At 37.3% G+C, this 12,491-nt stretch overlaps 1 protein-coding gene across 5 annotated transcripts in view; it reads right to left on the bottom strand.

Annotated features, from left to right (window-relative positions):
- Nucleotides 1-12,491, bottom strand: part of TRPS1 (transcriptional repressor GATA binding 1) — a 277,918-nt gene that overhangs the window by 218,808 nt on the left and 46,619 nt on the right. For 3 of the 5 annotated variants that reach the window (XM_081950846.1, XM_081950843.1, XM_081950847.1), the window contains exon 2: nt 12,157-12,242. The exons of the other annotated variants lie outside the window; for them this stretch is intronic. The gene's annotated coding sequence lies outside the window, so the exon portion shown is untranslated. The remainder of the gene's footprint in view (nt 1-12,156; nt 12,243-12,491) is intronic. 5 annotated transcript variants of the gene reach the window in all.

A 12,491-nucleotide genomic window follows, 5' to 3' on the forward strand; every position in this document is an offset into this window, starting at 1 on the left:
ACGCGCCTGGCGGCTCCCCCCCTACATTGGTAAACGTTGCTACAAATGAGACTCCAAACAAATGATAGAATGGGGGGGGAACGAAGGCAGAGGACAGAGAATGAAACAGAAAAGGAAGAGAAGGGGGGAGGGAAGGAAGGGAAAGGACAGAGAAAGAAACATTCTCCCCCCTTTCTCTTCCTTTCCTGTTTCTTTCTCTACCCTTTGCCTTCCTTCCCCCCATTCACTTCCTTTGCTCTTTCTTTCTCTGTCCTTTCCCTTCCTTCCCCTTTCTTCCCCCCCCATTCTCTCCCTTTCCTGTTTCATTCTCTGTCCTTTGCCTTCCTTTCCCCCCCTTCTCTTCCTTTCCTGTTTCTTTCTCTGTCCTTTGCCTTCCTTTCCTTCTCCCCCTTCTCTTCCTTTCCTGTTTCTTTCTCTGTCCTTTGCCTTCCTTTCCTTCCCCCCCTTCTCTTCCTTTCCTGTTTCTTTCTCTGTCCTTTGCCTTCCTTTCCCTCCCACCATTCACTTCCTTTCCTGTTTCTTTCTCTGTCCTTTGCCTTCCTTTCCCTTCCCTCCCTCCCCCCTTCTCTTCCTTTTCTGTTTCATTCTCTGTCCTTTGCCTTCCTTTCCCTTCCTTCCCTCCCCCCTTCTCTTCCTTTTCTGTTTCATTCTCTGTCCTTTGCCTTCCTTTCCCTTCCTTCCCTCCCCCCTTCTCTTCCTTTTCTGTTTCATTCTCTGTCCTCTGCCTTCGTTCCCCCCCCCCCATTCTATCATTTGTTTGGAGTCTCATTTGTAGCAACGTTTACCAATGTAGAGGGGGGGGAGCCGCCAGGCGCGTGTCCTAGAGCTACCGGAGATTGACAGCTCCGCTGCGTTCTTTGCCCATTGAAGCCCCTTGTTAAAAAAAACCTCGCTAGTTGAATTCATGGTTTTTTGTTTTTTTTACATGGGGCTTCCCTGGACGAAACGGCAAGGAACACAGCGGAGCTGTCAATCTCTGGTAGCACTTAAGATACGCGTCGCTTCCCCCCCCCACTGCTACCCCCTCCCTAAAGGGAGGTTGGGGAAGGGAAGCAGCCAGGCAGCCGTTATCATTGGGGCTTGGTGGGAGTTGTTCTTTTTGCTCGGGAGGGATGGGGTGCGAGAGGGATCAGGTGGGGGAGGGGGGGATCGCATTGCTGGACTCTTTTTGCAGCAGACTCTTTTTTTCATGGGACGGAATGGTGCGCGAAGCACTTTGCTTCGCCTGCTGCTCCTTTTGCGCTGGGCTCTTTGCAAGGGAGGGAACAGGTTTTTTTTGAAGTGCATTGCTGCCGCGGGATCGGGACAGAACAGGTTTTTTTTGAAACGTATTGCTACCCTACCGCTCTTTTTGCGGTGGGCCCTCTTTTTGCCCTGCAAACTGTACCCGTAGGTATGGCAAGGGCTGTGGGGTGCGTGGGGCATGCCCCCCCTTCCCACTCCGGTTTGGGGGGAGGCTTATTTTGGGGGGAGGGGCTTATTTTGGCGCATGCTCTGAAAAACCCGATTGGGTTTATTAGCAGGGCATGGCTTATTTTTGGGGAAACATGGTATATTTATAAAAACTGAATTCCCTTCATTACTTTATTAGGTCTATGTCAACTGTGCAAAGAAAGAAGGGTGATTATTGCAATTTAATAAGCTACCTTTCCTATTTAAGTGCATTAAGGGCAGTCAACAGCCTTGTTAATATATACATATACTCAACTGTATATACGAAAACACATATTTTTTAATTCTGCTAAAAACCTCCAAAGTTATGTATCTTGAGGTTAGAATAAGTGAAAGCATTTAAATAACTTTCCAAAAGTGAAGGAGAAGAGGAAATGTTAAAATAGTTCTGTCAATCTTATTATCCAGGCAGGTTCATTCCCAAAAATACAGAAAGTGAAAGTAATTAAAGTAAACTGTTTTTTAAAAAGGAAACTGGACTTTGTTTTGCTTGAAGACATTTCGCTTCTCATCCAAGTTCGCTTCAGTTCTGACTTCATCCAAGAAGCTTCCTGAATAAGAAGCGAAATGTCTTCAAGCAAAACAAATAAAGTCTAGTTGTTTGAAAAAGCACCTTTGGGACAACCATAACCTGGATGGACTGAGAATCTCCATAGATATAAAAATAATGAAATAAATAAGTAAATAAATAAACAATCTAAATAAAAAGTAGCCTTCAAGTGAAAGGTAGGCTCTGTAAAAGTCAATACAGCATAGGGCCTAATAACATGAAAACGATCATCTCTCACTAAACACTTTAGTTTTGGCCACTGTAACTAGTTCAGTGTGGGTAGAATATGACCCAGGAAACTCCAGTTTGCTACTTACCATATTTTTGTACCCACTGAAGCTACTGCTTAACCAAGGACTGCAGAACTATCACAAAATCTGACTAGCCAAGACTAAGAATGGTAATCTCTTGTCCATTAAAGTTATTTGTCAGTGGGGACTTTTCCTTTTTCTATAATAATAGAAGTTTGGTAATTCCATTGTGCCAATTCTTTTTCTCTAGTATAATTCTAAAAGCTTTTTAAAATACCTTATGAGTAAATTGATAAAACACTTTTATGTTTTCTGGAATAACATAGTCTTGGGAAAAAGCCTTGAAAGTAAGTACACGGGGCTAAAATAAAATCTCCTTTGAAGTTAGGTTGTGACTAGTACAAAAAGTTCTGGATGTCATGGACACCTAAAACTACAGCTTATGCTGTATTAGTCAACTAATTAGGTTTGGAATCTCACAAAGATGAGAGAAGATGCCAACTGATCAAAGAGCTTCCCAAGAACTGGTAGATTGATTAAAACACTGTTCATCCAGTTAATAGCCATTTAGAATCTACATATCTGGAATTATGTTCCATTTTCTTTACGTTAAATATTATCGCATATTTCTTCATTAAACATTGGAACACAGCACTATAATTAATCCTTTGATGAGTTCTGAGATAATAAGACTATGAAACTAGAAATCTCAATTACTCAAGCAGCTTTGACCATTGCTACAAGTTCAGAACTCTGAACTTTCTGCTTATTCTTTCATCAAACACCAAAGTGTCCAATGACAGGTAAGAAAATGGACAGAAAGACAATTTATCTAATTTCTCAAGTTGTTCTTTAGCAACCAAAATAAAGCAAAAACAAGGAAGACTAAAAAAAAGAACAGTATTTAAATACTGTAAAAATAAAAATCAACAGCAACTGCTTTTACATTTCAACAGTGGCTTTGCCGTTTATGAATTATGCAAAATAAGCCTAACTATATATTAATACAATCCTAACATCTTTGTATAATTTTACACACACAGAGAGAAAATAAAATACTTAAATGTATGCATATTTTAGGCTTAAAGTAAGGTATTAAGCAGTTATAATGCAGGTTGTTTTGTCCAGAAATGTCACATATATATTTATCTGTATATGTGTTTTCTTTCTTATTTGCAGTACTGTTTTCATCCATCACGGTGTTTCCCCGAAAATAAGATTTTCTTTTGACTCCCGAAATAAGCACTTGGCCTTATTTTCGGTGAGGTCTTATTATTTTTGAAGCCCAGGAGGCGGCAAGCATGGTTACCTCATGGCTGCTGCTGTGTTGCAATATTTTTGGGGAGGGATTATTTTTGGTGGGAGGGCTTATTTTAGTGCATGCGCTCAAAAACCCAATTGGGCTTATTATCCAGGAAGGGTTTATTTTGGGAGAAACAGGGTAATAGAAAAAAAACTTTTCAACATTAACTAAAGACTAAAGACTATTTACAATGGACTTTACAAGGGCCTTTTTGACATTAAAAGCAGGGAAAGTTGTTGCTTCATTAAGATGCTGCAAATGGCTGCTATATATTCCCACATCCTGAAGAACATTTACAAATCGAACAGAAAGCACATTTATCTTCACCACAATTTAGATCACTATTTCTCAACCACAGAGCCTTTAAAATATTTGGACTTCAACTCCCAGAATTCCCCAGCCATCCATGAAGAAACAGAATATTTGTTGAAGTTCCTGATCTTTTTTGGTACCTAATGTCCTATTGATGCCTAGAATTTCATAATGCAGTGCTGTGTGCAGTTAATATTTCTTGAAGGGAAGCCCCAGGACGAGAATAATCATGGTTACTTCACAGACATATTAAGTGCAGTATTCCTGCAAAAATTGCAAAATTCTTCTAGGATACCTTTATAATTCCTAATATAGCCTGCATTCCTGGGTCTCCCTAGTGTTTTCTCGTCTAACTCCTATTGAGACATGACCCTACTTAACATATTGGGATTACTGATGGTTAGCTAGACACCAGAATCCTGTTGGTTGCAGAATATAAAAGGCTTCTAGTACGCCTTGAAAATTTATGCTTCATTTGGGTTTAATTTTCATGACTATTTAAGTCACATTTCCAGAACCAATGTGAACAAATAAATCAGTAAAGCATTCTTTAAAATGTGCACATATCTGAATTATATTATCCAATTTTCCAATTAACAAGGCATGCAAGAATCTCCGGATTTTGCAAATAATACACATAAATATATAACGTAACACTGAAAAGGGGGGGGGGACCAATTTATATGTGGCACCATGTGCAAAGGAAAAACGGTATCAGGTTTTCCTTCCAAGATTTCCAAAAGCACTTAGAAAAACTTCTCAATCTCGCCAAATTTTAACCGATGTGAAGCAGAATATGATTTTACGTTTAATGCTTTAGTTTCAATAAGATATGATAAAAGTTTAGGGGTTAAAACTCAACGCTTTGTATTGTGGCCCTAGAATTATGAATCAAAATTGATATACTACTGTACATTACACCTACTATATACTTTATTTCCGCACATGATTTAATCCTACAATCGTGAAAGGATAGAGGGACAGAGAAGAACATAATCACAGAAGACATTACATTGCTTCTCTCTCTATTCTACAAAATAATCCATGTTTGGGGCAATAGAGACATCTGGAATATTGTATGGGATGCTTCCCAGGAAGTCTATGAAAGAACAAAAGGAAAAGAAAAATCCTGCAGAGATCCTTACAAGTCTTTGCATATGGCCCAGTTCTGAGTGATATTAACCGAATGCAGATATGCTTTTATTCTTCCCGGTCTTATTACTGTGAGGGTGTGCTTGCGGTCTACAATTTGTATCCGTGTTTCAACCATGAATGTTTAATTGCATTTCAATGTCTGCAAAGCACTCCCTAGCCTTTACTGTTAGCATGTGCATCCCAATTACTCTACAAATAACCTGTTCTCAATCAGCTACCAAGCATTCCTCACAAGTTCTTTCTTTGATACCCACACATATTAAGCTTCCAAGGCATGGGTGGGGGGGTGGGGGGGAGGCAAGCATATACATATGATTTCTTTCACTGTGATAATGTAAGATTTATATCCGTTCTACTTATTAGAAATAAACAAAAGGCAAGTGGGCTTACTAAATGGACAAAAGCTATTGAATTAAGCTCCAGGACCAAGAAGGAGGATTAAATAAAGTGTGACTACATGAAGAAAAAGACCCAAGTATAAATAAATCTTCTCCATTTTCATGGTGGGATCTGTTTTAGAGAACTTCTGGGTGTTCAAGGGTTAACTGAGTGTAAAAGGGGTGAAAAATGTAAGACGAGTTTTGAGATATTAGTCAACAATTCTGTGTAAGGCCTGGGTATGTGCTCTTCTAAATGAACCATTCCAGAACATACGTTTCATTTCTTGCCTACTATTCATTAAAACAATATGGGTTTTAATTAAATAAACTGAACTAGTTAAAGTTTGGCTAATTCTTACAACAATGCTCTCTCCAGCTACCCCCATCCCTTCTCAAAGACTGTCCAAGCTACAAGCATGTTGTACATGAAAAATTCATCCATCATTTGGGGTTTCAAATTTTCCGTTTAACTCTTCTCACGGAACCATACTCACAAGAAATGCTTTTCAGGGTTGTCAAAGATAGTTATGGTAGATCTTTCCCAGCAATAGAATAAAGTTGATGATTGAATGAAATAAAAGGCCAAAACATCACTTTACATCTTCTTTTGATGAATACAAGCCCATTTTGCCAAACACTTAAGAATTTCTTATTAGCCTAATTGTTTCATCATCTCCATTGTCCCAGAATAATAATAACAATAAATGTGATACAAATGTGATCATTAGCTTGCTAGTAGATAATATACCAATATACAAAGTTCTAGACAAGATATTGGCTTTTAGATTTTTGACCACAACTGGATTGACATATCCAGTAATATTTTAAATAGTGCTATGTACATTGCATTTATTTGCAACTATCTGTAAGTCAACTATACAGTATAAGTGACTCTAAATAGCTTATAATGGTAATTAAAAAATGAAATCCAAAATATTATTTTTTTAATGCTAATGCAGTCTTCCAAACTTGCTCCCCAAAACCTGTAAAGAAAATGAAGATGTCCAATTGCTTCTTAAATAATCAAATGTTGGGAACCAACCTGATCTCAGACAGTAAGACTGACAACAAGAATGCCATTTATCAAGTTTCCCACTTCTGATTTGTGGGATCTCCAAAATCAGGGGTCTCCAAACTCGGAAACTTTAAGACTTGTAGACTTCAACTCACATGCACTGGCTAGGGAATTCTGGAAGTTGAAGTCTACAAGTCTTAAAGTTTTCGTGTTTGGAGACCCCTGGACTAAATAATAAAAACTTTACGATATGCAGCAAGCTTGTGGTATGCATGTAATCTTAAAATATGCATCTAATCTTCATCACTTCCTGAAGTTTATCCACAAGAGCAACCAACTTAGTCTCAGTCCTATGCCCTAAATCCTGAGAGGAAGGGATTCTGATAATATATCTCATCTGTAGTTGGAACTGAACCTCCTTTACAACAACCTTACCTCAATGTCAAGTTGGAAACTATCCAATGGTTCTAAAATGACTGAGTCCAGAATGTTTTTTTAAGGATGGGGTACAGCTTAACTTTCAAGAAGGAAGTTGAAGGAAACTTATACCACTTTTTGGATTCATACCAGATTGAAAACATTCTATGAAACATTCAATACAATGTACAACATACTAAATTATCAAGATGAAAACTCTTAGTTTCTCTCTTGTGAGGCCATACAAATATGATAAATAAACTGAATAAACTGAAAGAAATTATTTTCTGCCAAATCAGATTAGCCAACGAATGACCTTCAAAGCCAAGCCTTGGTATCATTAGGGGGCCTGCACCATTTGTACCTTGTCAAATCAAAGATAACTAAGTCATTTTTGACTTTTTTTTTCTTCTCTTTCTTCTCTTTGTCCTTGCTTATTAGAAAAATAAGTAAATTGAATCTCCCCAACACTGTTGTGAATTTCCATACATAGCTGGCAAAACCCATTTTCATGTTGTAGGAGTTGTTTAAGAAAGAATTCTGCTTGCATTCCTATAGTTCCAGTATCACTCCGAATAAACACAAATAAGTTTCATGCTGCTCACTGACACCAATATGCCAACAGATACCTTAAGAACAGTTAAGCTCACTGTTCCATTTTCTTTTCTTTTAATTGTTTTAGAAAAAAATAGTAAACAGGCAGCTGGTATGCTGCAAAGCAACAGCTTTTAGCACCAGGTTTATTTACAAAAATGCCTCACTGTCCTAGATACATTTCTACAAAGCATAAAAGCAGTACAGTATTGCATTTGAAGTATGCCCACACTCCCACCCCCCAAAAGGTGAAGATAATACAATACAATAATACAATACAATACAATACAACAGCAGAGTTGGAAGGGACCTTGGAGGTCTTCTAGTCTAACTCCCTGCCTAGGCAGGAAACCCTATACCGTTTCAGACAGATGGCTATCCAACATCTTCTTAAAGACTTCCAGTGTTAGGGCATTCACAACACGATAATCACACACAACACACAAGATAATCAGAAATGATTGAAAGTGCTCCAGGAAGGTGGAAAAATATAAAGGCAACCAAACCCATCAGTTTACCAGTAATCCATGGGCAGCCGTATTGAAAACAGGCTGGTGGTTCCATGGAAGCCGTTTTTTAATTCCACATGAACCAAATTAGTTCCCTGTCTTTGGAATTAACAGTGCAAATTTAACCTCGCTAAAGATACATTATGCAGAAGAATTTTCTGATACGTGTGGGAAGCCAAGCATCAACATCCTCACAGCTTATTCAATGGGGACTTCATATTTGTCCTTGTTCTGTGGGGGGTAGGATTTCATTGCTATTTCCACCATAACTGTCAAATCTCAAGGAAAGTACTTTGAGTGACAAACTGGATTAAGTATCTGGGGAGCTTAACAATATTTCTTCAGCCATGCTGTTATACCAACTAAACACTCCAGAAAATGATGATATACGTTTTACTCCTTTACTTACAGAAATCCAGCAAATGTCAATACACTGAAGAATTATGTTGTTACTTCTCATATTATCTTACTCAATTTAATTATGTTTTCCTCATCAAGCTTTCTTCAACTGCACATCCCTAGCTCTAAGGAGAGGTCTAAACAAAAACGACATATTTAAAGTTTCAAGTCAAGAGAAGGATACTGAAGAACTATTCTTCACAAAACTCTAGTTTTTGCTTGAATCTCCAGTGGAATAGAAAAGACCCCTATTTGAAATCTTTCAAAATCACTGCCAATCAAGGCATGACCTAGAATAACTGGACCTAGAAACTGAAACAAACACTTGGTACATTTTGAGAAAGGCTCGTATATTATACAAACAGAAAGCTATAAAGACTTATGATTGCTGTGAAGTAACTTTCTAGGATCCCAGATTCTTAGTAATAAAACAAGGAAAGACTGATGTAAAGTGATAAAAGCAACATGTGCCTTTCTTCCCTCAGTGTACAAATTTGATCTTCTACAGTGGTTCCTAATTTTCTATTGAACATATACTGATATTTAAAAGTAAATAGCTCTTTCTTTAAATTAGGAGGCAAAACACTATCATCACTATGTACTGTCATTTCAAACCAGCTCCCAAGAACATAAAACTCTATATTTCTTAATTATTATTTTTTTGCTTTGTTGTATGTGAAGATTATTCTTGAGGTAATAAAACAAGAAAATAGAACAGAACAGAACAGAACAGAACAGAATAGAATAGAACAGAATCCCATACAGTGTACAGTGTTTTGATAACATCACCAATGATTCATAATTTCCATAACACAAATACACAGCTTGAAGTTCTTTAAGGAACCTCATTTTCCTCCTGGAAATGTGACAAAATGGAAGTCTTTTCAAGTCCCCAAATCTCCAGTGAGAATTCTAAACTTGTCTATTTCTTGCATTTGAGCTTAAACACAGAGTAAGCTACTCTATGTGGTTAAGTTACATATTATTCTCTACATATTATTATATGTAGTTACATATTATTCTAAAACCCTTGCACTGAAGAATAGCATGTAAAGGTACCTTGTAATAAAATAGGCAAATAAGAACATTGATCATGTTCCTCTTATCAAAAAAGTGAAAAGGTTTTTAGCTTTTGCCTAGAGACTAGACAGCTCTTTGTCTGAAATGGTATAGGGTCTCCTGCTTGAGCATAGGGTTGGACTAGAAGACTTCCAAGGTCCCTTCCAACTTTATTATTCTGTTATTCAATTAAAGTGACTGAAATATTCTTGTGACTTGGAGGCCATATCATAAGTCAAAGGAAGAGATATAACATGGCCCTAGGGAGGAAGGAATGAAAACTCAAGTTCTATTTGTATCATATCACATACATGTTTTGCTCTTGGTTACTCAATCTAACTAACATTAAATCATAAACTCACATAAACTAGGAACAGTTTTTATGAAACTAAATGCGGTTGACTAAATAATTCTTTGTTTTATTGTAAAAATTCAATTTTCTTTGAAAGACTTCAAATTTTGTTTTCCCTCAACAAAAATACTTTTAAAAAATCAGTTGGTTATGTTTACAAATTATAGCTGCCTGCATATTGTGGCATATATTTTCAAACCATCAAAAATAACAGTCAAAGTCTTATACCTAGATTTGATTTAACTTATTTGGTTTATTATTATTGTTTTATTTGATTGTTGTTATTTTTTGTGAGATGAACAGCAATACAAGTTTGAAAGAACAAAAAATTGAGTATATATATTTCTAAACCTAAGTCACATTCCTAAATTTCTTTCTTTAGAAGCTCTGGCAAAGTACAAACTTTTATATTTAGAATCTATTTAGTCAAAAACAGTATATAAGATAGATAGTTATACATGCCTTTTCTTGTAATTATCTTCCAATACAGATCAAAGAACCTAAAACCTGAATTGGAAGCAGTCTATTTTTTGTCTGTTTTTAAACTTATTTTATGAGATGATTGCTAACTTTATCCATGACTCTAAGCCATTTCCAGAAACATCAAATTATAGAGAATCCTATTTTTGATAGTTTACAAAACACCAAGTGTTATTCATGTTTCTTAGACAACAAAAAACAAATCCACTTGAGCTACACACAGATTATTAGTGAATTTTAATAACTTTTGAATAGATCAATTAACTCCAAAAATAAATGTCTGCAATTTCTACTACCAGCATTACACAACAGGCATTTGTGAAATAATGCATCTTCACTTTTATTTTCCTTCCTTTCTTCCTGACCATATCAAATAAGGCAGTCTGTAAACAAATCTACAAAAAGACAGTATAGTGTAGTGATTATTAATTGCACTAGAACTCAGGAGACTGAAGTTCAAATTCACCTCGGTCACTGTAATGCACTTAGTAGCTTTGGGGCAGTCCTAGTCACAGTGCAATCTACTTCACAGAATTATTTTATGGAATAAAGTGAAACTTCATAGCTTCATATAAATGGTCTTCAATTCCCGGAAAATAGGTCGGGCTATAAATCTAACAAATTAAGAAATATTTGTGTCCAGGCCACAAAAGCTGATTGTTAAAATACGGGCAATGAATTCAAGGCTGGATTATTTGCCTTCTCATCACTATCAGCCTCTGGATGGAGAGAAGGGATTCAACACTCCCTAAATTCTGTCAAATAACTCATTTGCCTGCATGGTATTCCTCAATGTTTATGGAACTGGACACTTCCTTCTTTTTCTGCCACCCAATTCAGTGGATTTATGGACCACAATTTGCTTGCATAGAACTGACTTGATTATAATCCTATCTCTTGCCCACTAACAAATTCATTGGTTTATGACAGGGGTCATCAACCCGTAGCTCTGCTGAAGCTCCCTGTCGCCAGTCGGTACCACAATTTTGAGAAGACCTTCTGGTTAGGGGGGGTGGGAAGCAGGGCGTGCCAGGAGACGACTCTATTGCAAGGGGCAGGTTTTCCGGTCAGCTCCACAATTTCAGTTAGGACAGGTAGAGGAAAAAGGACATGCTAGGAGGAGACTCTATGGTGGGGAAAACGAACTTCCAATCGGCTCCAGAATTGAACGGGGGTCTTCCGGTTAGGACTTTGTGGCTCTTTGAGTGTTTAAGGTTGCCGACCCCGGTCTATGAGATATCTCCATACATTCACTCAAAAAAAGCTAACGGATGTTTATAAATTAAATATATAACTAAAAGGGAGAAAAAAGAAAACCATCTAAAGCGATTTAACAGGTACCATATTTTTCACAGTATAAGACGTACCAGAGTATAAGAAGCAGCAAGGTTTTGAAGAGGAATTTTTTTTAAAAAAGTGTTGGCACTCTGCAAACCTCCCAAAAACGGCCCCTTTTTCGTGAAAACTGGCCTGTTTCCCCCCCCCCCCCCCCAAAATGCATGAGCTTGCAGAGTGCTTCTGGGGCAGTTGTGGGGCCAAAAACTAGCATTTTTCACAAAAATGAGCCCATTTTTCATTTTAAAAAAGGGCATGAATAGCCTTTAGGAAGCTCACGCCATCATGCAATGCCTGGGTGTCAAACTGCTATCTTCCGCTCAGTAAGTCCAGCATCTTAACTGCTAGGCAAGAGATACTGAGCTGATAGAGAGATAACAGTGAAAGATTTTTGATACATAGACCTATATTATACAAATGAGTCTGTGGCATCCAAATGAAAAGCAAAGGGAAGGATTAACTGTTAAGTATTGAACACTACCTCAAATTCCAAAATTAGGTATGATTCCTGAGCATGAATGGCTGTTCTCAAACAAAACAAAGGGGAAATGGTTGATGCTTCTGAATGGCCAGGGGAAATGGTTCATACTCACAGTAACTCTCCGTGATAAATATTTCCAAGATTGTAATCTGGCACCGAATCAAATTCCAGGGAGGAAATTTTGGTTCAGATTAAGTCCTGTGGATAGATAGGAAAAAGAAAGAAAGAAAAAAGAGACTTGGCTACCTGGTTCTGGATACTGTCTGCTTCACCAAATCATTTATCTCAGAGGTTCAAAGCATTTTATATTACATGATTTGTAAGCAATATAGGTACATTTTTTGCGGAGGGAGAAAAAAGAAAAATGCTCAAGAATGAGACACAATTTTAAAGCCAATTCTATGGCACTGTTGTCAGTAGGGGAAGTTTTCAAGCAGATTAGTCAAA

Source organism: Natrix helvetica (genome assembly GCF_964273705.1).
Source record: "Natrix helvetica genome assembly, chromosome: 4".
Classification (NCBI taxonomy): Eukaryota; Metazoa; Chordata; class Lepidosauria; order Squamata; family Natricidae; genus Natrix; species Natrix helvetica.